The following is a 22844-nucleotide window of genomic DNA, read 5'->3' on the forward strand; positions in this document are numbered from 1 at the left end:
CTCCCGGATCATGCCCTCTCTCCCTCCATTTATCCCTCCTATCAGCTCTGATCCTCACCTCCCGTCCTTTCCTCTGTCCTTTCCCCGGGCTCTCTCTTCCCCCCCTTCCATCCTGTGTTTTCTCCCCACCTAACCTCTCCCTACCTCCCTTCTCCCCACCCCCTGCTGAGTCCTTTGTATTCCTCTCCTCTGCCTACCCCACTCCCTGTCGCGTCTGCGCCAGCACCCGTCCCCCCCCCCCTCTTACGGGTCCGCATCCTCCATCGGCTCCTTTCCCCCCTCCCCCCCTTCGCTTTTCCTCTCCTTCCCCCACTTTTTTACTTTTCCATCATCTGTCCAGTTTGCCCCCCCCCCCCCCCCCACCTGCTCTCGGCTCTGGCATGTCACATTTGCCAAGTTTTTAGTGCAGTGTTCCAGTGCATGTTCAGTGTTGTTTCGTCTTTCTAGTATTGCGAACAGAAACCATGCTGTCACTGGGTGTGACTTTTATGTCTTTTGCAAACAGAAACCAAACAGTCGCCGTGTTTTTTTAATTGTCTGTCTATTATTTTACCTGTCTGCTTCAAATGTATTTTATTAGCATCATCACCCCTCTGTTCTATGTTTTAAGTTCCACAATTTTTTATCCATATTACTATTTAAGTCTCCGATTTTATCGCCTGTTTTTATTATTTATTCTCTTCATCTTTCTCACAAAGTCTGTAGGCTGAAGAGCAGCGTACTAAGCTGCTCCCAGCCCGCCCCCTTCAGGGGGGATCGAAATTCAATAAAGGAAAGGAAAAAAAGAAACAAATTTTAATACAAAACTGAATGATAGGAAGTCTTCTCTGAAGATACTTGTCTGGCGTGTAGCCTTGCACGGACGTAAAACCAGGGCAAGAAGTGGTTCAGGCAAGAAGAGGAGCTTTTAAAACACGGTGCTACAGAAGAATGCTGAGGATCAGATACGTGGTTCGCGTGACTAATGAGGAGGACTGAATCAAAATGGGTAGATTAGAAATGTATGGCAAAACTTGATTAAAAAAAGGTATAAGTTGATGGGACACATTCTGAGGCCTCAAGTAGTTGTCAGTTTGGTATTTGAAGAAAGTTTGGAGGGAGGAGTAAACATTGTGTAGGAAAACCGATAGATCGATAGTGAAAGCTGGATAATACGAGCGGCGTCCAATAAGTAGTGCAACACATTTTTATCTCGGCCAGTTTCGGTTGAAAAAACGCGGAATTTGTTGTGAGACATCGTGGAATGTTCTCGCTTCCCCTATAGTTTGATAAGGTTCCGATAGGTGGTAGCGCTGTATGATGCCTTCAAAATGGCGTCTATAACGGAGCTGCGTTCCAAGCGGAGAGCTGGCTGGCACTGAGTTCCTTTTGGCGGAAAACCAGAGCACCGCATATATTCGTAGGTGCTTGCAGGATTAGCTACGGAGACCTGGCAGTGAAAAAAAGCACGGTGAGCCATTGTGCGAGCTGCCTGTCGTCATCGTAACAAATTCGCACAGACCTGTCCGGTATCTCACTTGTTGGCCGGTCCCACACAGCTGTGACTCCTGCAAAGTTCGAACGTGCGGACACTCTCATTCGAAGTGATTGACGGATCACAATCCAACACCTCGCTGCTCAACGGGATGTCACTGCTGGTACTGCTGACACACTTGTAAATCAGTTGGGGTACTCAAATCTGTGTGCCTACTAGGTTCCTCGAAGCCCGTAAACAGCAACAAGGGACCATCTGTGCGGAATTTCTTGCGAGTTGCGAGACTGATTGTGACAATTTTTAGTCGAACCTCGTCATAGGCATGGATTCATCAGTTAGAGTCGGAAACAAATCGGCAATCCATGGATGGGCGCCACCTCACCTGTCCTCCGAAGAAAACGTACGAAGCCGCACTGAAAGCCTGTGAAGTCATGGCGACGGTCTTGTGGATGTCTGAAGGAGTAACTCTGTTTGCTGTCCTCCCTCATGGTGCAAAGAACTCCTCTTAAGGGAGGGCAGGACGTCAAATTGGTCGACTTGGAACAGGAGAGGCACCACAAGACATTTTAATTTTCGGTGTCTATACCTTTACAAATATATTCATAAAACTTTGTCAACATGACCAAGAAGAATTCAGGATTCACACTCATAGCAGTGGAAGTTCAAAAACAAAACAAAATTAATTTTTTTTGAGTGTCAAATTTCATCATTTTTTTCACTGAATTTGTTGCTGTTTGTACACTTTTCTTCATAAGTAAGAGAGATTCTTCGATGAAGTTTGCACAGCAAACAAGTCACTTATAAGTATATGAAAATCTAGAATTTATTTAATTTATGAAGAAATGAAAGAGCTATTGCATTTTAAACTTCGTGTTTAGAAAAACACTCAAATTTTATAGTGATTAAAATTCAACTGGGTATTATGCCGCGTCATTGCTAAAAACTAGCAACAATAATAAACTAAAACCGACGTTTCGGCCATGTTGCAACGGCCTTCCTCAGGGCACGACTGGTTTTGCATGGAGATAAGTGCTTCTATTTACTACAGACTATCGATGTCTGACGTCACTATTGTACAACTTTTAATTGGCCCTCTAATATGATTGGCTAGTCATGACGTAACGGAAGATGGAAGGAAAGAGGCTATTCGTGGATGTCCATGTCGTCAACAATTGGTAGCTGTCCGCCAATCAAGGTTCGGCTTGTGGTCGGCAAGTTTTCCTCCTGGTGTGAGCGGAAGTGGACTGACAGTTGCTCTACAGCTGTTTGTGCAGATACGTCCGTGTCCCGTGTAGCTTCTGTCCTCTGGACTGGGATGGCCGGCAGCCTGGACGCCGGGAGTTTGTAGCCATCTTTTCTGTTGATGTTGTCAGGCTGCTTAATAATTTCGATCGCCTCCCGTATTTTGCGTTCTCGCATCCACGATTCTTCCGCCAGTACTCGGGCTTCCTAGGTTGTCGCCGGCCGCGGTGGCCGAGCGGTTCTAGGCGCCACTGTCTGGAACCGCGCGACCCCTACGGTCGCAGGTTCGAATCCTGCCTCGGGCATGGATGTGTGTGATGTCTTTGGGTTAGTTAGGTTTAAGTAGTTCTAAGTTCTAGGAGACTAATGACCTCAGATGTTAAGTCCCATAGTGCTCAGAGCCATTTGAACCATTTTTGATAGGTTGTCCACAGTCACGGTGGTGTTCCGCTATCGCCGATTTGTTATGTTGTTGTAATCGTACATAGCGTTCGTGTTCCGCTACTCGTAAGCTGACAGGTGTCCCTGTTTCTCCTATGTAGGCAGCTCCGCACTGACACCGTAGTTCGTAAACACCTGCAGTGTTAAGATTGTTGACAACATCCTTGGTGGAACCTATGATTTCGTGGATCCTGTGACTGCTTCGAACAATCGGTTTGAAACCTCGTCGGCGGAGGACGTTGCCTTGCCGTTCACTGACGCCTTTTACATATCGTAAGTGTACCAGTGGAAGCTTCTCTTCTTTGCCTTCTTCTCGTGTTCTGCTCCCTTTGGTTTTAGCTACTCTCCTTCTGTATCCGCTCTACGTGCCTGATCTCGCTCTTGCGACTACCATCTGTTTTGTCCAGTGAAGGATGCAATCCGCGGGAAGAAGTACGTGGCGATGGGGAGGTGGTTGATGCAGCAAGACGGTGGCTCAGACGACGTGGTACAATGTGGGCATACAGGCCCTTTAGTAAAGCGGCGTAAGGCCCCCGCATTGAACTGAGATCATGGTTAAAGATCGGAATTTGAGGCAAAACGGTGGGGAATTGTAGGGTGTACTGAAACCAACCTACTTTCAGAAGAAAAATGTGTTGCGTTACTCAACGGCCCTGGAGCGAGTGAAGGTCGCAGTAGTTATTTGGAGATGAAAAGACCTGGGCAGGATGGACTATCTTGGAGATCTACATCAAACCAGTCTTCATCTACTATTGGATGACTACTCTGCAATTGACACGGCTAAATCCAGTGTTCGACACAAAAGCGTTTGGAAATTATACGGATGATAATGCAATTCACACTGGATCGTGCGATGAGTGGACGCTGGCGAAATGTTCAGCGTTTGGGCAAGTTTTCGTAACGAACTGTGTGGGCTTGCCTGTAAACTGTTACCCACACGGTCGATTTATTTATTTATTTACTTAGCGTATGGCTCATAACATCACAGTAAAAATTACAGAAACAACACGATTTTTTTTAAAAAAATCACATATGTATAAACAGAGCAATAAATAACAGTTTGTATATACGGACACCACCAATTGTAAATTTACACTCACAGAAGAGCAATCACAAACAAACGTCCAGCTTAGATAATATATAGTCGATTGCCTCTAGGGTCGCCATTAGGAAATCCTGTTGGTCACCCTCATATGCCCTTAGTGGGCATTCCTGCACGATGTGTTGGACCGTCTGTCTCTCAGCGCCACAGTCGCAAGCGGCCGAAGGAAGTTTACCCCATCAGTGTAAGGAGTCGGCGCATCTCCCACAGTTTGTTCTGATGCGATTAAGAGTTGACCAAACTTTGCGGGGGAAATCAAATCCTTTTGGTTTACCAAAGATGCATGGCATACTGTGGCAGTTTACTGCTGTTCTGCTCTCCCATTCCTCATTTATTTTAAAGTTGGTTTGGTGCAGCGCCTGTGCGGTCTTTAGTGGAGGATGCCTAGACCGGAGTCGGTTTCATTGGATGTCGTGAGTATCTTCATGGATTTGTAATTGAGGGTTTGCCACGATTTTTTGAAGTTCTCTAACCAGAGCGTGTTCTTGGCGCAGGTTAGGAGGGGCTATGTTACTGAGAACGGACAGCCACACTGTAGGAGTTGGCATGATTGTGCCTGATGCGTATTATAAGTTGGCTATCTGCCACGTGTGTGTGTGTTTGTTGTTGAACCACACTGGGACACAGTATTCTGCCACTGGATACACCAAGCCAAGTGCGAATGTTCTTAAGGTAGATGCTGTGGAGCCCCAAGTGGTGCCACAGAGCTTCTGCAATATGTTGTTGCGTGTTTTAAGTTTCGCTGCAGTTTTCGTCAGGTGTTCTTTCAATGTTAGTGTCCTATCTATGGTAACCCCAAGGTACTTTCGCATTCGGGAGGACGACGGTTCAATCCCGTCTCCAGCCATCCTGATTTAGGTTTTCCGTGATTTCCCTAAATCGTATCAGGTAAATGCCGGGATGGTTCCTTTGAAAGGGCACGGCCGATTTCCTTCCCAATCCTTCCCTAACCCGAGCTTGTGCTCCGTCTCTAATGACCTCGTTGTCGACGGGACGTTAAACACTAACCACCACCACCACCCAAGGTACTTTGGGTGTTTGTTGTGATTTAGTATTTTCCCGTCTAGATATACATGTAGTTCTCTGTTGGTCATTTTGTTGTTCAAATGGAAGGCAGGTACTTCCGTCTTTGTAGCACTAGGTTGTAGCCTCCATTTTCTAAAGTACTCGCTGAGAATCCCTAAGTCACTCGTAAGGATATCTTCGGCAGTTTCTATGTTTCTGTGGGCTGTTGCCAGAGCCCAGTCGTCAGCATAACCAAATTTGCGCGATCTGCTTGCAGGTATGTCAGCGATGTAAAGGCTGAAAAGAAGGGACAGCCTTGTGGGAGTCCATTATTGAGTTTCATCTGTTTACTTCTCTCATTCCCCATCATTACTTGGAAGGTTCTATTTGACAACATGTCGTCAATGAGATTGGTTATCTTCTTGTAGGTGACGGCACAGGTTAAATTGTACATGAGTCCCTGTTTCCAAACTGTATCATAGGCTGCTGTTAGGTCTATGAATGCTGCAGCTATTTTATGTTTCTTCTGCAACCCCGCCTCTATATATGTTGTCAGTGATAGGACTTGGGGTGTAAAGTTAGTTCGCCTCCACGTGGTGCACCCTGGGTAACGCTAAATGAACTAAGGCAACTGGCGGCAGACCGAACGAAGAATTCCTCCCCCACATCACAGTGAAACAAAGACACGGTCGGAAGATGCAACGGTGTTTATGAGGGCCGGTTAACTTTCGATTCGATGTACTGCACGGAAGTTTCTTATCCAATTCAGTATTGTTCCGTGAGCAGGAATTGGCTGTCGTGGCTGAATCTTGAAATGCTTACGAAAGACATGTTGCACACGCACGACAGATTCGCCGTAGCGAAAATAGCACTCCTCCGCAAAAGTGTGGTGCTGCTTCGAGCAGTACGACATCATTACCGACCGGTGTATGGGAAGAAACTTGACACTCCGCTCTATTAATAGAATGCGCCACCGTCACTGTATCTAGTTTTTAGCGCACGTAAGTCAAATTTGAAATCGTCAAAGCATCGTGACTCACTCTGTACAAATAAGAACAACATATAATGGAACGATCGCAAAGAGAACGTTGTGGCGAAGACAAACCAAAGACTGCTTTTTATTGGTAGGGCACTTAGAAAACGCAGCAGGTCTGCTAAAGCCGGCCGCGGTGGTCTAGCGGTTCTAGGCGCGCAGTCCGGAACCGTGCGACTGCTACGGTCGCAGGTTCGAATACTGCCTCGGGCATGGATGTGTGTGATGTCCTTAGGTTAGTTAGGTTTAAGTAGTTCTAAGTTCTAGGGGACTGATGACCACGGTACTACAACCGACAAAGAAGCTTGCAACCGTTAAAAGATCTAAATTTGCGGAATTCCTCCAACAGTTACGAAAGATGTGTTCAAAAACTAGCTGAATCGCCTCGAGTATTGTGCACCTGCGAACGCCGGTCATTCATCCGTTGGAGCTCTTCATAAGTTAACTTAAATAAAGATACAAAGGAACTGAATACATTAACAGCCAGTGGGCATTGATCAATGGGGTAACTTGAAAAATTTTGCCAGACCAGGATTCGAACCCGAGTCTTCTGCTTACTAGGCTGACCACCACGCCATTCAGACACAGTGGTCAGCGCAGTAGCACAGACTATCCTACCAAACGTTCCGTCAGACCCAAATACTCAACTTACCCACACACCACATTCTACTGATCTAATGCTCCTGGTCATTAGCCTCATTATTCGCGGCATCACACCGATTTTCGTCCGAAGGAATAGACACCACACACACACAAACACACACACACACACAATAAAAGGAGTACAGGAAGAGTTGTCTCAGATGAAGGAAGAAAGAAAATATCTGAAAGAATGAAGAAATATTGGGCAGACAGAAGAGCAAAACACCTTTCATATAAGAATAGCCTCTAATAATTATATTACCTAAATATCATATTAAGTTATTGTCGAACCAAATTGTATCCCTGTGTAACAACTTGTTTAGAACTTTGTATTTTTGACTAAAGTGGTCAAATGAAGGCCATATATATATATATATATATATATATATATATATATATATATATATATATATATATATATATATATATATATATATATATATATATATATAAGAGATCCCTTCGATTGCAGTGACAATAAACGAAACTTAATGTCAGAGAGGTGGAAGAGGAGATTGACACTGGAGGAAGGGGTGAGGGGAGGAAACAGAAAGAGAGAGGGGAAAAGAGATTGTGAACAGAGAAAGGGAGAGAACGGGATGAACAGAGGGGGAAGGACGTGATGGATAGAGAGATGGGAAGAAGTAGTTTAGGGCATACAGATAATTCTCGTACATGTTTAGCAGTTGCGAACCATTGCCATGTTCGATAGTAGAACGTATTTTGCCACAATGAATAGATCGGTATTTATAATAAAAAAGGCTAGAAACAAATGATTTACATTATATAAAGATACTACACAGGCTCTCATCACATAGGAGAACAGTATTGTTTCAGAAATGTCTGGTCTTCTATTTGTTACATGTATTATGGTTTTTTTTCGGTATGGCCGTATGTGTTGTATTACTAATTGTACAAGTTCCTTCGTAACATTTTGTCACATAATTGTTTGGCCGTTTAGAAAATCATTTGGAGACGTAAATTTCAGAGAATAAATTTCATATATGAAGATAGTAACTGTTCTGGAAAGAATAGATACCATTGATGACTGTGCAGCTTCTCTAGAATAAATGATAATTAATTGAATCCCTCAGCTGGCGAGAGTTGTTGTTCATATACCTCGATGGGGACAGCTGAAAATGTGTGCCCCGACCGGGACTCGAACCCGGAATCTCCTGCTTAAATGGCAGAATAATTTTCCATTTTAAATAATAGGTTCATTCTTTTGCACAGGTGAAGTGCAACTTCAAAATTCCGTTGACGTCTCGGTAATGTGCTAATGAAGACTTAAATACGTATTAGACCAACTGAAGATGGGCGAAAGTCAAAAGCCCTCGCTGGAATAAATAAAAATATATAAATAGGGACTGGTTGCTGTATTTCTCAAAGCAATTTAACTATCATTCAGCAGACGTATCAAATTATCCTATAACGAGACATAGTGGACTCTAGGTACGAATCTACAGTAAATAAGATGTCTGTATGCTGATAATGTGTTCCTGCCTCCTCCCTCCCCCCCCCCCTCTATTTTCCCCCCAAATAAAAACAAAAATCTGTGAACTGCGACACACCAGTCTTGTTCATTGTTTTGGGCCCGCATCTCGTGGTCGTGCGGTAGCGTTCTCGCTTCCTACGCCCGGCTTCCCGGGTTCGATTCCCGGCGGGGTCAGGGATTTTCTCTGCCTCGTGATGGCTGGGTGTTGTGTGATGTCCTTAGGTTAGTTAGGTTTAAGTAGTTCTAAGTTCTAGGGGACTGATGACCATAGATGTTAAGTCCCATAGTGCTCAGAGCCATTTGAACCATTTTTTTTTTCATTGTTTTGGCTACCGTTTTAAATCCAGTGTGTAATGAAGGGGCGTCTTACGATACGAAGCAGATATTTTGTGAATAAAAGCGTACAGAACGTTTAACATATTGCTTAATTAATGACGTCGTTAATTTGATCAAAACTTAGAACTAGTAATACAACGTTCAGTGTCAATCAATAAACTGGTCGGCTCTGAACGTTGTTTCACAACTTTTGATCTGATGATCGCAATAGCGAAAATGACATCTTGATAAAGTAATATATTAAGCTGTCTAGACAAAAATCTACGATGATAGCGGTGTCAGTCCGGAAGTTTGGTTCAAATTGCTCTGAGCACTATGGGACTTAACATCTGTGGTCATCAGTCCCCTAGAACCTAGAACTACTTAAACCTAACTAACCTAAGGACATCACACACATCCATGCCCGAGGCAGGGTTAGAACCTGCGCCTAGAACCCCACGGCCACAACGACCGACCGGAAGTTTATTTCTTTTATTAATAAGTTGAGTTATCCTTCTCCCAGCACTCTTGTCAAGATAAAATCCTAAATTGGCCGAATATCGAAATCGCTTCTTCCATACGATGCTCAAACTCGCTGACCGCCCGTGTGTGTACACAGAGCTCTTTTTTTCCGTGGCGAGGTCTAAAATGTACCCCCCAGTTTCGAATAGTTACGGGAAACTATGCTGTTCTAGAAGCATATCGTTCGATAAAACTTATGTAAGTAGTTATCTGTGACTGCAAAATACCCATCTGTCAATTAAGCATGACGCGAGCATTCATACTCGTATATCTCGTCGCTATCGTTTCATTATTGACCCCCTATCGCTTCTCGTGTGTTATCAGATTAATTATCTCTCTATACTTTCCCTGTTTCACAATCACTAGGCGATGATTTAGAAAAACAAACAAATAAAAAGAAGTCGACGATGTGGAAAACTACCTAAAAACCACACTTATGGCGGCAGATATACAAGACCAACGGACGCTGATCCTCCGTGTGGCTTCGATACGTTTCAGGCTGACTTCTGTGTCTCGAAAGCTAGCGCGCAGCACATTACATTGTTCGAACAGATCATTTAGTTACATAGTGAACAGCACTAAAATAATGCAAGAATAGCACCGTACTGGCCCGAAAATAAGCGGCCACCGCATATAAGTCGCATCCCTAAATTTCGAGGAAGAAATAAAAAAAAGATTTTGTTCGAAAATAAGCCGCACACTGAGGGGAGGAAAATTACCGAAAATTCACTTGTACTTACATATAAGACATGGATAGGTACCGTAAACATTTGTTCTAACAGAAGATCTAAAAGAAGATGGCACGTTAGGTCACTCAGTGTACCGTAAACCAACACATACGGACTTATACTTACAGGCCACCAGCTGTCACCATCCTTCGCAACGAAGTGGCGTACTGAGGACGTTGGTCCACAGAGCACGAGCCATATCAGACTCAGACAGCTTATCCAATGAGCTACTCCATCTGCGTACCAATTTCCAACAAAATGGATACTCAGAACGGGAGATTCGCCGTGCCTTACAACCAAAGCGGGTTACCCAACGTGAGGAAGTGGAAGAAGGCGAAGAACAAAGGGGAATGGTCATCTTGCCATACATCGGTGGTGTCTCTTCAAAAATAGGAAGACTATTGAAGAGGCATAAAGTTAAATGTGTTTTTCGTCCGCCGGCAAAACTCAGAGCTCTCTTGGGCTCATCTAAGGACAGCCTTGGCCTAAGAAGACCCGGTGTTTACGAGATTCCTTGTAGCTGCGGCATGTCGTACATCGGACAAACTTGTCGCACTATAGAAGAGAGGTGCACTGAACACCGACGCTACACTCGTCTGGAGCAACCAGAAAAGTCTGCAGTGGCCGAGCATTGTCTCAGTACAGGCCATTCTATGAATTACGTACATACAAAAATTCTCGCATCGACGAGTTCGTACTGGGACAGTGTTATTAAGGAAGCAGTGGAAATACGTAGCTCGACGAATCTTGTAAACAGAGACACGGGCTTTCAGCTTAGTTCAGCATGGGATCCAGCACTGGCCATATTGAAGTCGCTTCGAGCGGAGAGGAATACTTTTGGTCATAAGACGGACGACGATTCGCCAGCAACATAAATATTCTGTTGACAACGGGAGGATAATCAAGGCGCCTACGTGGACGCGCAGTACTGCTTGCGGCTTCCGACAGAGGTCGCTGGGGCTGCCGATGGCAGCGCAGAGCAGCGGCGGCAGCCTCCGCGCGTGCGCCGAAGTATTTGGTTCTTCACCCTGTAGGTGGCGTTACTGTCCTTCCAGCTATCAGTTTATATCGTCGCTATTGGCCATCGAATTTGGCGCCTCCACGCATGCGCACTTCCTGCCTAAAACGGGCATAAATGGGGAGCCCTGGTCCTGCCTTAGCAGTGTGTTCATCGCACCTGAAGATGTCGGCCAGTTGCGCTGACGAAATATTGTGGAGTTTTCACTATGACATCCGACGTCTCGCCCGAGAACCATATATATTTTGTCTTATTTGTTCTCATCACTGTCAGTACCGATACTCACTTCATTACTCTCACTCCTACCATTTTCTTCATTCTCTTCCCTCAGTACGTCATCCTCGCTGCCATTCAGCGCATTCGATAAGCAGCATTTCTTGAACCCCTTGATAATGGGTTGCGAAAGGCAAAGGTCCCGAGTTCGAGTCTCGGTCCGGCACACTTATCATCGGCCAGGAAGTTTCATATCAGCGCAAACTCCGATGCAGAGTGAAAATCTCATTCTGGAAACATCACCTAGGTTATGGTCAAGCCATGTCTCCGCAATATCCTTTCTTCTGGGGGTGCTAGTTCTGTAAGATTCGCGGGAGAGCTTCTGCGAAGTTTGGAAGGTAGGAGACGAGGTACAAGCGGAAGTTGTGAGGACGAGGAGTGAGTCGTGCTTGGGTAGGTCAGTGGGTAGAGCGCTTGCCTGCGAAAGGCAAAGGTCCCGAGTTCGCGTCTCGGTCCGGCATACGGTTTTAGTCTGCCAGGAACTTTCATATCAGCGCAAACTCCGCTGCAGAGTAAAAATCTCATTATGGGGGTATTTGTTTCCTATTGGCACACACAACGCCAGTATGGAAAGACTATTTTTGCTGATGTCGGCCCAGTGGACGGATGAAAGAAATAGACCGCTGCGAGGAACTGTGGAATCAATCTTACCGTCTCAGTTTAACTACAAGCTGACTTGCAAAGAGTTTTATAAATACCTAAAAGAGAAAAAAGACTTCCTGAAAAAGGTGAAATCTTTCGAAAAATATGGAAATATGGTAGACCAACTACTTCTGTCACAACTAGTTCCATGTAATTGTGTTTTTAATAAGTAAAATAATTATATTAAATAATTTTTTTACTTCATTTATGTATTTCCATCTCAGAGTGTCCCGACGAGGTCCCAACTTGATATAGCAACGCTAGTTACACCCCATTTGAACTTACTTGTCTACTGGTACCCTTGTGTTCGACTCAAACAACTTTCACCATATTGTCCTGCCATCTGACAGTGAATTTCGATTGATTTGTGTTGCAGAAAGAGGATACGGGCCACCCTCTCCCGTGCTCCCTTATGTTATGAGACTCTACAGTAGCGACAGGGATACTACAGTTAACGCCACAACATCAGCAACTCCTATTGAAATGGGCGGGTGATCATCGGCGCTGGATGTTGGCTCAGTGGCAGAGTGTTCCACAGTCTGATGTATCTCGATAGCTTCTTCATCATGCCAAAGGGAGGGCGCGAATCTGTCATCTTCCAGGGCAACAATTCCTTGACACCTGTGCTGGGCGACAGAGGCAAGCTGGTGGCGGCAATTTATGCTCTGAGGAAGATCCACTTCAGCACCCATGGGTCCATTGGAGCTCGTGCAAGGCAGCACGATGGCCGAGGAGCATCGAACACTGGCTGCAGACCATATGCACCCCTTCATGACGATCGTGTTCCCCAACGGCAATGGCATTTTTCAACAAGATGATGCTTCATGTCACAAGGCCAAGAGTCTGGTGGAGTGGTTCAAATGGCTCTGAGCACTATGGGACTCAACTGCTGTGGTCATAAGTCCCCTAGGACTTAGAACTACTTAAACCTAACTAACCTAAGGACAGCACACAACACCCAGCCATCACGAGGCAGAGAAAATCCCTGACCCCGCCGGGAATCGAACCCGGGAACCCGGGCGTGGGAAGCGAGAACGCTACCGCACGACCACGAGATGCGGGCTGGTGGAGTGGTTCGAGGAACACAGTGACGAATTCCAATTGATGTGCTGCCCCCCCCCTCCCCGCGTCCCAACTCTCCAAATCTGAACTCGATCGACACATCTGGGATTTGATCGAATGTGTTGTCAGAGCTCATCACCCCCTTCGCCGGAATTTGTGCACTTGTTGTGCAGGTGTGCCAACTTCCTCCAGCGACCTGCCAAGGCCTCATTGCTTCCATGCCACGACACATCGCTGCTGTCACCCGCGCCAAAGTTGGACATACTGTTTATCAGGTAGGTGGTCATAATCGTCTGGCTCATCAGTGTACGAGGGGCTATTATCACCCACTGCTTCGATTGAGATTATTAGTTACTTCAGTGCGATTTAGTAAAAAGCTTATAAATCCAAGTTGTGCTCTGATTTCAAAAGGAAGATAACCGATGTGCCCGTGTAGATTAATTCATTATACTGCTAACAATCGCCAATGTCGGACGTGTGGCGCTTTGGGGCCGTGTGGGCATAAACATCACTGACCTGGAGCACATCGTGGCTCGCAGCCCGTATTCTACAGCAGGCGAAACCGCACTTGAACTGGATGTGTGGGCAGTGTGAGGCCCGAGGCTCAGCCTCACTCGGCTTTGCTCGGTCTGTTGTAACCTCGACCGGAACGGTCGCAGAGTTGTCGAGAACAGAGCGTGGCGGGACCAAATGGGAGCAGCCCGCGGACAAAGAAACAAACGGGAAAAGATGGACACGGACAACGACGGACGACCGAGCAAGACCTGACGAGCAACAACACGCAAGCAGCAACGGGGTCATAAGCGACAACCTAATGAATCCACAACGTCCATGGAAACAAAGCAAAGCAAACACACTTTCTGTATGTGAGATAGACTCACGCGAATATCAGACTGCCTTTCTGACCTTTTCTTTTTTCTTTATTGTGATTTCACTTCTCTGCCCCATATGGGCAGTGGAGGGCTGTTTATTTATTTATTTATTTATTTATTGTTCCGTGGGACCACATTTAGGAGAAGTCTCCATGGTCATGGAACGAGTCAATACATGAAATTATAACACGATTGTAGAAACAGAATGAAATGAAATATAAGAAACATATTCAGGCGACAAGTCGTTAGTTTAAATAAAGAAAATCAAGAATGTAACACTGGAATTTGCTTAATTTTTTAGCTCTTCCAGGAGCTCCTCGACAGAATAGAAGGAGTGAGCCATGAGGAAACTCTTCAGTTTAGACTTAACAGTGTTTGGGCTACTGCTAAGGTTTTTGAGTTCTTGTGGTAGCTTATTGAAAATGGATGCAGCAGAATACTGCACTCCTTTCTGCACAAGAGTCAAGGAAGTGCATTCCACATGCAGATTTGATTTCTGCCTAGTATTAACTGAGTGAAAGCTGCTAACTCTTGGGAATAAGCTAATATTGCTAACAACAAACGACATTAAAGAAAATACATACTGTGAGGGCAATGTCAAAATTCCCGGACTATTGAATAGGGGTCGACAAGAGGTTTTCGAACTTACACCATACTAGAAGAAGGATCGGTTGGTAGGACATGTTTTGAGGCATCAAGGGATCACAAATTTAGCATTGGAGGGCAGCGTGGAGGGTAAAAATCGTAGAGGGAGACCAAGAGATCAATACACTAAGCAGATTCAGAAGGATGTAGGTTGCAGTAGGTACTGGGAGATGAAGAAGCTTGCACAGGATAGAGTAGCATGGAGAGCTGCATCAAACCAGTCTCAGGACTGAAGACCACAACAACAACAACAACAACCATACATAGCTCGAACAGCCCGTTTTTGAGCCAAAAATACCCTTTTTGAATCAGAAGAATTACCCCAAAAAATAATACCATATGACATAAGCGTATGAAAATATGCGAAGTATACTACTTTTCGTGTTGAAATGTCACTTATTTCAGATACTGTTCTAATGGTAAATAAAGCGGCATTTAGTTTCTGAACAAGATCCTGAACATGGGCTTTCCACAACAACTTACTATCTATCCATACGCCTAGGAACTTGAACTGTTCCGTCTCGCTTATAACATGCCCATTCTGTCTCATTAAAATGTCAGTTCTTGTTGAATTGTGAGTTAGAAACTGTAAAAACTGAGTCTTACTGTGATTTAGCATCAAATTATTTTCCACAAGCCACGAACTTATATCATGAACTACATTATTTGATAATGTTTCAATATTACACACAAGATCTTTCACTACCAAGGTGGTGTCACCAGCAAACAGAAATATTTTTGAATCACCTGTAATACTAGAAGGCATATCATTTATATAAATAAGAAACAGCAGTGGCCCCAGCACCGACCCTTGGGGAACGCCCCATTTAACAGTGCCCCATTGGGACTGAACATCATTACCACTCTCAATATTGCGGAGGATTACCTTCTGCTTTCTGTTCTTAAAGTAGGAGGCGAACCAATTGTAAGCTACTCCCCTTACTCCATAATGTTCCAACTTCTGCAGTAATATTTTGTGGTCAACACAGTCAAAAGCCTTCGTTAAATCGAAGAAAACACCTAACGTTCGCAACCTTTTATTTAATCCGTCCAAAACCTCACAGAGAAAAGAGACTATAGCATTTTCAGTTGTTAAGCCATTTCTAAAACCAAACTGTACATTTGACAGCAAATTATGTGAATTTAAATGCTGCAGTAACCTTGTATATACAACCTTCTCGATAACTTTAGCAAACACCGATGGCATAGAAATAGGTCTATAGTTGTCAACATTATCCCTGTCTCCCTTTTTATAAAGTGGCTTCACTACCGAGTACTTTAATCGGGCAGGAAACCGACCACTCCTAAAGGAAAAGTTACAGATATGGCTAAGTACTGAGCTAACATACGTGGAACAATACTTCAGTATTCTGCTAGATACCCCGTCATATCCATGAGAGTTCTTGGTCTTTAGTGATTTAATTATTAACTCAATCTCCCTCTTGTCAGTATCATGGAGGAGCATTTCAGGTAACAGTCTCGGAACACTTTTTTCTAAGAGCGCTATATGATTCCCTGTTGGGTCTAGGTTTCTATTTAGTTCACCTGCTATATTCAGAAAGTGATTATTAAGTACTGTACATATATGCGACTTATCAGTAACACGGACATCCCCACTACGCACTGATTCTATATTCTCGACCTGTCACTGCAGACCAGCCACTTCCTTTACGACTGACCATATGGTTTTAATTTTATCCTGAGACTTAGCTATTCTATCTGTATACCACATAGTTTTTGCCTTCCTAATAACTTTTTTAAGCACCTTACAATACTGTTTGTAATGGGCTGCTGCATTTAGATTGTGACTGTTTCTAACGTTTTGATATAATTGCCACTTTGTTCTACTAGATATTTTTATCCCTTTAGTCAGCCACCCAGGCTGCCTGTTTGTGCTAGTACCCTGTTTTGAACGTTCTAACGGAAAGCAACTTTCAAAGAGCACGAGAAAAGTCTTGAGGAAAGCATTATATTTATTGTCTACTGTATCAGCACTATAAACATCTTGCCACTCTTGTTCCTTGATAAGGTTTACAAAAGTCTGTACAGCAACTGGATCAGCTTTCCTAAAAAGTTGGTAACTATATTTAACATGTGTTGCAGCACAAAAATCTTTTAGACTTAAAATTTGTGCATCATGATCTGAAAGGCCATTCACCTTTTTGCTAACAGAATGCACTTCTAATAATGACGAATGAACAAAAATATTGTCTATGGTTGTTCTACTGTTCCCTTGCACTCTCGTTGGAAAGAATACGGTTTGCATAAGATTATATGAATTAAGGAGGTCTACCAGCATCCTTTTCCTTGCACAATCACTTATACAATTAATATTGAAGTCACCACATATAACTAACTTTTTGTATTTCCTATAAAGTGAACCAAGAACCTCCTCTAGCTTTAGCAAAAATGTTGTGAAATCGGAGTCTGGGGATCTATAAATAACAACAGTAAGAAGTTTAGCTCCACTAAATTTAACCACACCTGCACAACATCCTAGAAAAGCTGCCAGCCAACCTGTATCCTGGTAAAGGAAGCCTCTGAATTATCTCCTTATTTAAGAAGTGTTCAGATATACCAATAATTTCAGAGTCAACATCTATAAGCAGTTCACTAACTTTATCTCTAATACCTTGTATATTTTGATGAAATATACTAATTCCCTCATTAATCGGATACCCAAGCTTTGTAGAAAGTGGTTTCTTTGTTAGAGAGACTTCCCTTAAGCAGGAATACCTATCAGCTGACTTCAATCTAAAAAAGGCACAGCTCTAACACCCACAACTACCGGAATTTTCCCATGAGTGATCCCACCACCCCCACCTATGCTGTCACCTAAAAGTTTTGCCAACCTCCCCTTCCCATACCTGTTGAGGTGTAGGCCATGTCTAGTGAAACCCGTCCTGCCGATAGACTCCACCGACACCACTGAAATGTGACTCATGCCTTCTGTCATCAGCGCACCCCCAAGTCTCATGTTATTACGCCTGACGGCTGTATTAAGATGAGGCCGATCGTGACGCTGAAACAGTTCCACGAAATGCACATTCGTGTTGCCAGTCTGAGTGGCTATCTTTTCCAGGTCACCATCTATGTCATACTCACCATCCCTATCAATACTATTACCAGCCCCACCCACAATCACTACCTGATCCTCTTTAGTAAAATCCCTACATAACCCCCCTATGTTAAAAGTCACCTGAGCCAACCCTGCATTAGGCTTCACAATGCTGGTGACCTGGTACGCACTCCCCAAAACTTCCTGCAACTGCTGGCCTACACCTCTACCATGAGAACTACCTAACAGCAGAACCTTCTTCTTTCTCTTAGACTTTGCAACTGTCCTAGCCACCGTAACTGCTGAGGTCTGCTGCATACTTCCTACATCTACAGCTACTAGAGATTCCTCTCCACTAGACTCTGACAGTTGGTCATATCTATTACAAACACCAATAGTAAAACTATCTGAAAATCTCCTTCTCCTAGCAGATCTCTTGCCAACAGCCAGCTCCCATTCCCCAACCCCCTTCTCCCTCCCCATCCTATCTAGCTCCTCCTGTGCGTTTTTCAACTGCACCTGAAGGGCACAGATCTTACGCTCCTGCTCCTCTATCAACTTACTCTTGCTACATAACCTGCAGTTACAGGAGAGGATCTCACCAGAATGCCCACTGGCTTCCCCACTGCATTCCCCCCAGTGAAAATACTTCGAACAAGTCTCACACCGCAATCCACTGCTCACGAACCTACGGCAAAGCCCACACTTCTCACTCATGGTAAAATTTTACAATTATTGAAACAAGAAAACAACTTTATCTAAGTTCCGCTACTACAATAAGAAGATGTTAAAAACTGACTACAATAATCACAAACTTGCTGTACAAGGGAAGTAACTACTATTATTGACAGTATTAATCAACAACAAATGAGAATATAACAAAATACTAACACGGAAAGACAATCAAACGTCTAATGACAGTAACGAAACTGAAAGTAGTTCGCAAAAATTTCTTCTGAAGTTATTTCACCGGAAAACACCAAGAACACCTGTTGAAGACTACTAAAGTTCCTAAATAAACTACTATACACAAACAATTAATTAGTACTTAGCTTTCGATGCGCCGCTACAGCTGCTGTCGGCGGCACAATCCGCTGCTCTTCAGCTGAGTGACAAGAATAAAATGTTAGATATAAGGCGAGCCCTTTCTGAGCGAGAGGTAAGCGCTTAAATACAGGATACGGTACGTCGCTATTGGCTGCTAGGACCACATGCTCCACCATGATGCCCCCACGTTATGCGCGCACCAGGAAAGCACGCAGCCACAGCTTATGGCACGACAGCTGCAGAGAACTTTACTGGTAATCGAGGTCCATGCTGTCTGGCACGGATTCGAAACCCGCAGCACTTGGTACCGGACAGTCTTTCTTGGAAGTAAACGGAATAGCGCGACTTCCCGTCGGATCACCGAAGTTAAGTGTTGCTAGGCGGGGATAGTACTTGAACCGATGACCATTTGGTCTGCCGAACGCTGTTGGCAAGCAGATTGCACTCAGCCCTTGTGAGGCACAACTGAGGAGCTACTTGACTGAGAAGTAGGGACTCCGGCCTGGAGAGGGGTGGGATGACCACATGCCTCTCCATATCCGCGTCCATTGGCACATGTGGGCTGAGAATGACACGGCAGCCGCCCGTACCCTTGGGCCTTCATGGCCTTTTTTGGTGTTTTTCGGTCGGCAAAATTCTCTTAAGTTCGGAGTCATGGTGTCAGCGCCGTTACACTTCGCCATTTAATCATGGTATGAATGATGTTCACAAGTCCAGTGGTTGTCTACAAAAAAAAAAAAAAAAAAAAAAACAGGCAGTCTAGTGACCTGACATCATAAGCTTCTAAAACTGAATGGGAACGACAGAAGAGAGGGATGAGAATTCTCAGTATCTATTACTCAGTCGCATAAGCGATGGGTACTAGAAATGTGTTGTGAAACGACATTACAATACTATGCAGGAGTTATTTAAACATGTAGTTGACAATGATAGAGCAAAAAATTGTAATGAATGACTGATGGGGCCACCCGCGGTGGTCGTGCGATTCTAGGCGCTGCAGTCTGGAACCGCGGGACTGCTACGGTCACAGGTTCGAACCCTGCCTCGGGCATGGATGTGTGTGATGTCCTTAGGTTAGTTAGGTTTAAGTAGTTCTAAGTTCTAGGGGACTGATGACCTAAGATGATAAGTCCCATAGTGCTCAGAGCCATTTGAACCATTTGACTGATGGGATTCATTGTCCTGTACGCCATGAATCACTTTGTGCTAAATTTGCAGGCACGGAGCGCGTGAAGAAATTGGAGAAAAAAACAGTAAAATTTCTGAAGCCGCACGCATTATTTCACTGTCAGTTGCAACAGTTTTCTGTAGAAGTGAATGAGGGGTGGAAACTTTATCTATTACTGCAAAGTACGTTGTTTAAGTCAAGTGGGCAAGCCTGGAACGATTTTTCGATTTAAAATACGCTGTAAATGAATTTATGAAGGAAAAAGGAGTGCAGGAAAGAAACATCCGGATGGATTGCAGACTTCGCATTTTAAGTGGACTTGACTGGACACTCCCCGCAGTAAGACTTTGCAAGGCAAGAACCAACTTACTTCTCATTTGGCGGGGTGCATTTAAAGAGAAGATCGCGTCATAGAAGGCACAAATTCTGACAAATTACACCGTCCATTTCCGTAACCTCACTGGCGTTAAAGAAAATTTGAGGTTTGAAGAAGTCATTGTAGCCTTGAAAGAATTACAAAGATAGTTTTCTAAACGTGTTGAGGACACCGTCAATATTACATCCGTTTTCGAGCTATTTTCGAGGGCATTTGCAGTTTTAGTTGAAAGTGCCGCTGTACGTGTTCAAATGGTTCAAATGGCTCTGAGCACTACGAGACTTAACTCATCAGTCCCCTACAACTTAGAACTACTTAAACCTAACTAACCTAAGGACATGCCCGAGGTAGGATTCGAACCTACTACCGTAGCGGTCGCGCGGTTCCAGACTGTAGCGCCTAGAGCCGCTCGGCCACCCCGGCTGGCGCTGTGCATGTCTAACTGAATGTCATGCAGTATAATTCCTGTTTTAAAGACAGTTCCTTTTACGTTAAAGCTGTCCAGGGAGTCTTCATTATTTTCCTCGGGTGGAGTTTCAACCTCTCAGCAATGAAGTTACAAAAGTGATAAATATTTCGATCAACATATGTTTGTGTGTTTGTGAAAGACCTTTTTTCCGATTGTGAAACGAAGTAAGTCATAATTTCGTGAATGCAAAAATCTGTGAAATTGTCTGCATATGTGCGTATCCGTGGTATAGGGGTAGCGTCTTTGATTCATAATCAAAGCGTCTTCGGTCCCGGGTTCGATCCCCGCCACTGCCTAAATTTCAATAAATAATCAGCATTGGTGGCCGAAGACTTCCGGCATAAGAAGTCAGCCTCATTCTGCCAACGGCCTTGTCAAAGAGGGCGGAGGAGCGGATAGAGGCTCAGGGCACTCTCTTGTCCTAGGGGTGGGAAATTGCCCCTAAAGGCGAGAGAATCAGCATTGATGAACGACATGAGGATGCAGAAAGCAATGGAAACCACTGCATTAAAGACACGTAACGTGTATCCACAGGAAATGTGGCCTGTAATTGAAGAAATGTCATGATGATCTCTCCATTGGCAAAAGATTCCGGAATAGTCCCCCATTCGGATCTCCGGGAGGGGACTGCCAAGGGGGAGGTTACCGTGAGAAAAAGATTGAATAATCAACAAAAGGATAACGCTCTACGAGTCGGGGCGTGGAATGTCAGAAGCTTGAACGTGGTAGGGAAACTAGAAAATCTGAAAAGGGAAATGCAAAGGCTCAACCTAGATATAGTAGGGGTCAGTGAAGTGAAGTGGAAGGAAGACAAGGATTTCTGGTCAGATGAGTATCGGGTAATATCAACAGCAGCAGAAAATGGTATAACAGGTGTAGGATTCGTTATGAATAGGAAGGTAGGGCAGAGGGTGTGTTACTGTGAACAGTTCAGTGACCGGGTTGTTCTAATCAGAATCGACAGCAGACCAACACCGACAACGATAGTTCAGGTATACATGCCGACGTCGCAAGCTGAAGATGAACAGATAGAGAAAGTGTATGAGCATATTGAAAGGGTAATGCAGTATGTAAAGGGGGACGAAAATCTAATAGTCATGGGCGACTGGAATGCAGTTGTAGGGGAAGGAGTAGAAGAAAAGGTTACAGGAGAATATGGGCTTGGGACGAGGAATGAAAGAGGAGAAAGACTAATTGAGTTCTGTAACAAGTTTCAGCTAGTAATAGCGAATACCCGTTCAAGAATCACAAGAGGAGGAGGTATACTTGGAAAAGGCCGGTAGATACGGGAAAATTTCAATTAGATTACATCATGGTCAGACAGAGATTCCGAAATCAGATACTGGATTGTAAGGCGTACCCAGGAGCAGATATAGACTCAGATCACAATATAGTAGTGATGAAGAGTAGACTGAAGTTGAAGACATTAGTCAGGAAGAATCAATACGCAAAGAAGTGGGATACGGAAGTACTAAGGAATGACGAGATACGTTTGAAGTTCTCCAACGCTACAGATACAGCAATAAGGAATAGCGCAGTAGGCAGTACAGTTGAAGAGGAATGGACATCTCTAAAAAGGGCCATCACAGAAGTTGGGAAGGAAAACATAGGTACAAAGAAGGTAGCTGCGAAGAAACCATGGGTAACAGAAGAAATACTTCAGTTGATTGATGAAAGGAGGAAGTACAAACATGTTCCGGGAAAATCAGGAATACAGAAATACAAGTCGCTGAGGAATGAAATAAATAGGAAGTGCAGGGAAGCTAAGACGAAATGGCTGCAGGAAAAATGTGAAGACATCGAAAAAGATATGATTGTCGGAAGGACAGACTCAGCATACAGGAAAGTCAAAACAACCTTTGGTGACATTAAAAGCAACGGTGGTAACATTAAGAGTGCAACGGGAATTCCACTGTTAAATGCAGAGAAGAGAGCAGATGGGTGGAAAGAATACATTGAAAGCCTCTATGAGGGTGAAGATTTGTCTGATGTGATAGAAGAAGGAACAGGAGTCGATTTAGAAGAGATAGGGGATCCAGTATTAGAATCGGAATTTAAAAGGGCTTTGGAGGACTTACGATCAAATAAGGCAGAAGGGATAGATAACATTCCAGCAGAATTTCTAAATCATTGGGGGAAGTGGCAACAAAACGACTATTCACGTTGGTGTGTAGAAAATATGAGTCTGGCGATATACCACCTGACTTTCGGAAAA

The 22844-nt window shown here is 44.2% G+C and overlaps 1 protein-coding gene across 1 annotated transcript in view; it reads right to left on the bottom strand.

Annotated features, from left to right (window-relative positions):
* The window catches only part of LOC126210579 (uncharacterized), a 178180-nt gene that overhangs the window by 146784 nt on the left and 8552 nt on the right, over window positions 1-22844 (bottom strand). The window lies entirely within an intron of this gene.

Source organism: Schistocerca nitens, chromosome 10 (assembly GCF_023898315.1).
Source record: "Schistocerca nitens isolate TAMUIC-IGC-003100 chromosome 10, iqSchNite1.1, whole genome shotgun sequence".
Lineage (NCBI taxonomy): Eukaryota > Metazoa > Arthropoda > Insecta > Orthoptera > Acrididae > Schistocerca > Schistocerca nitens.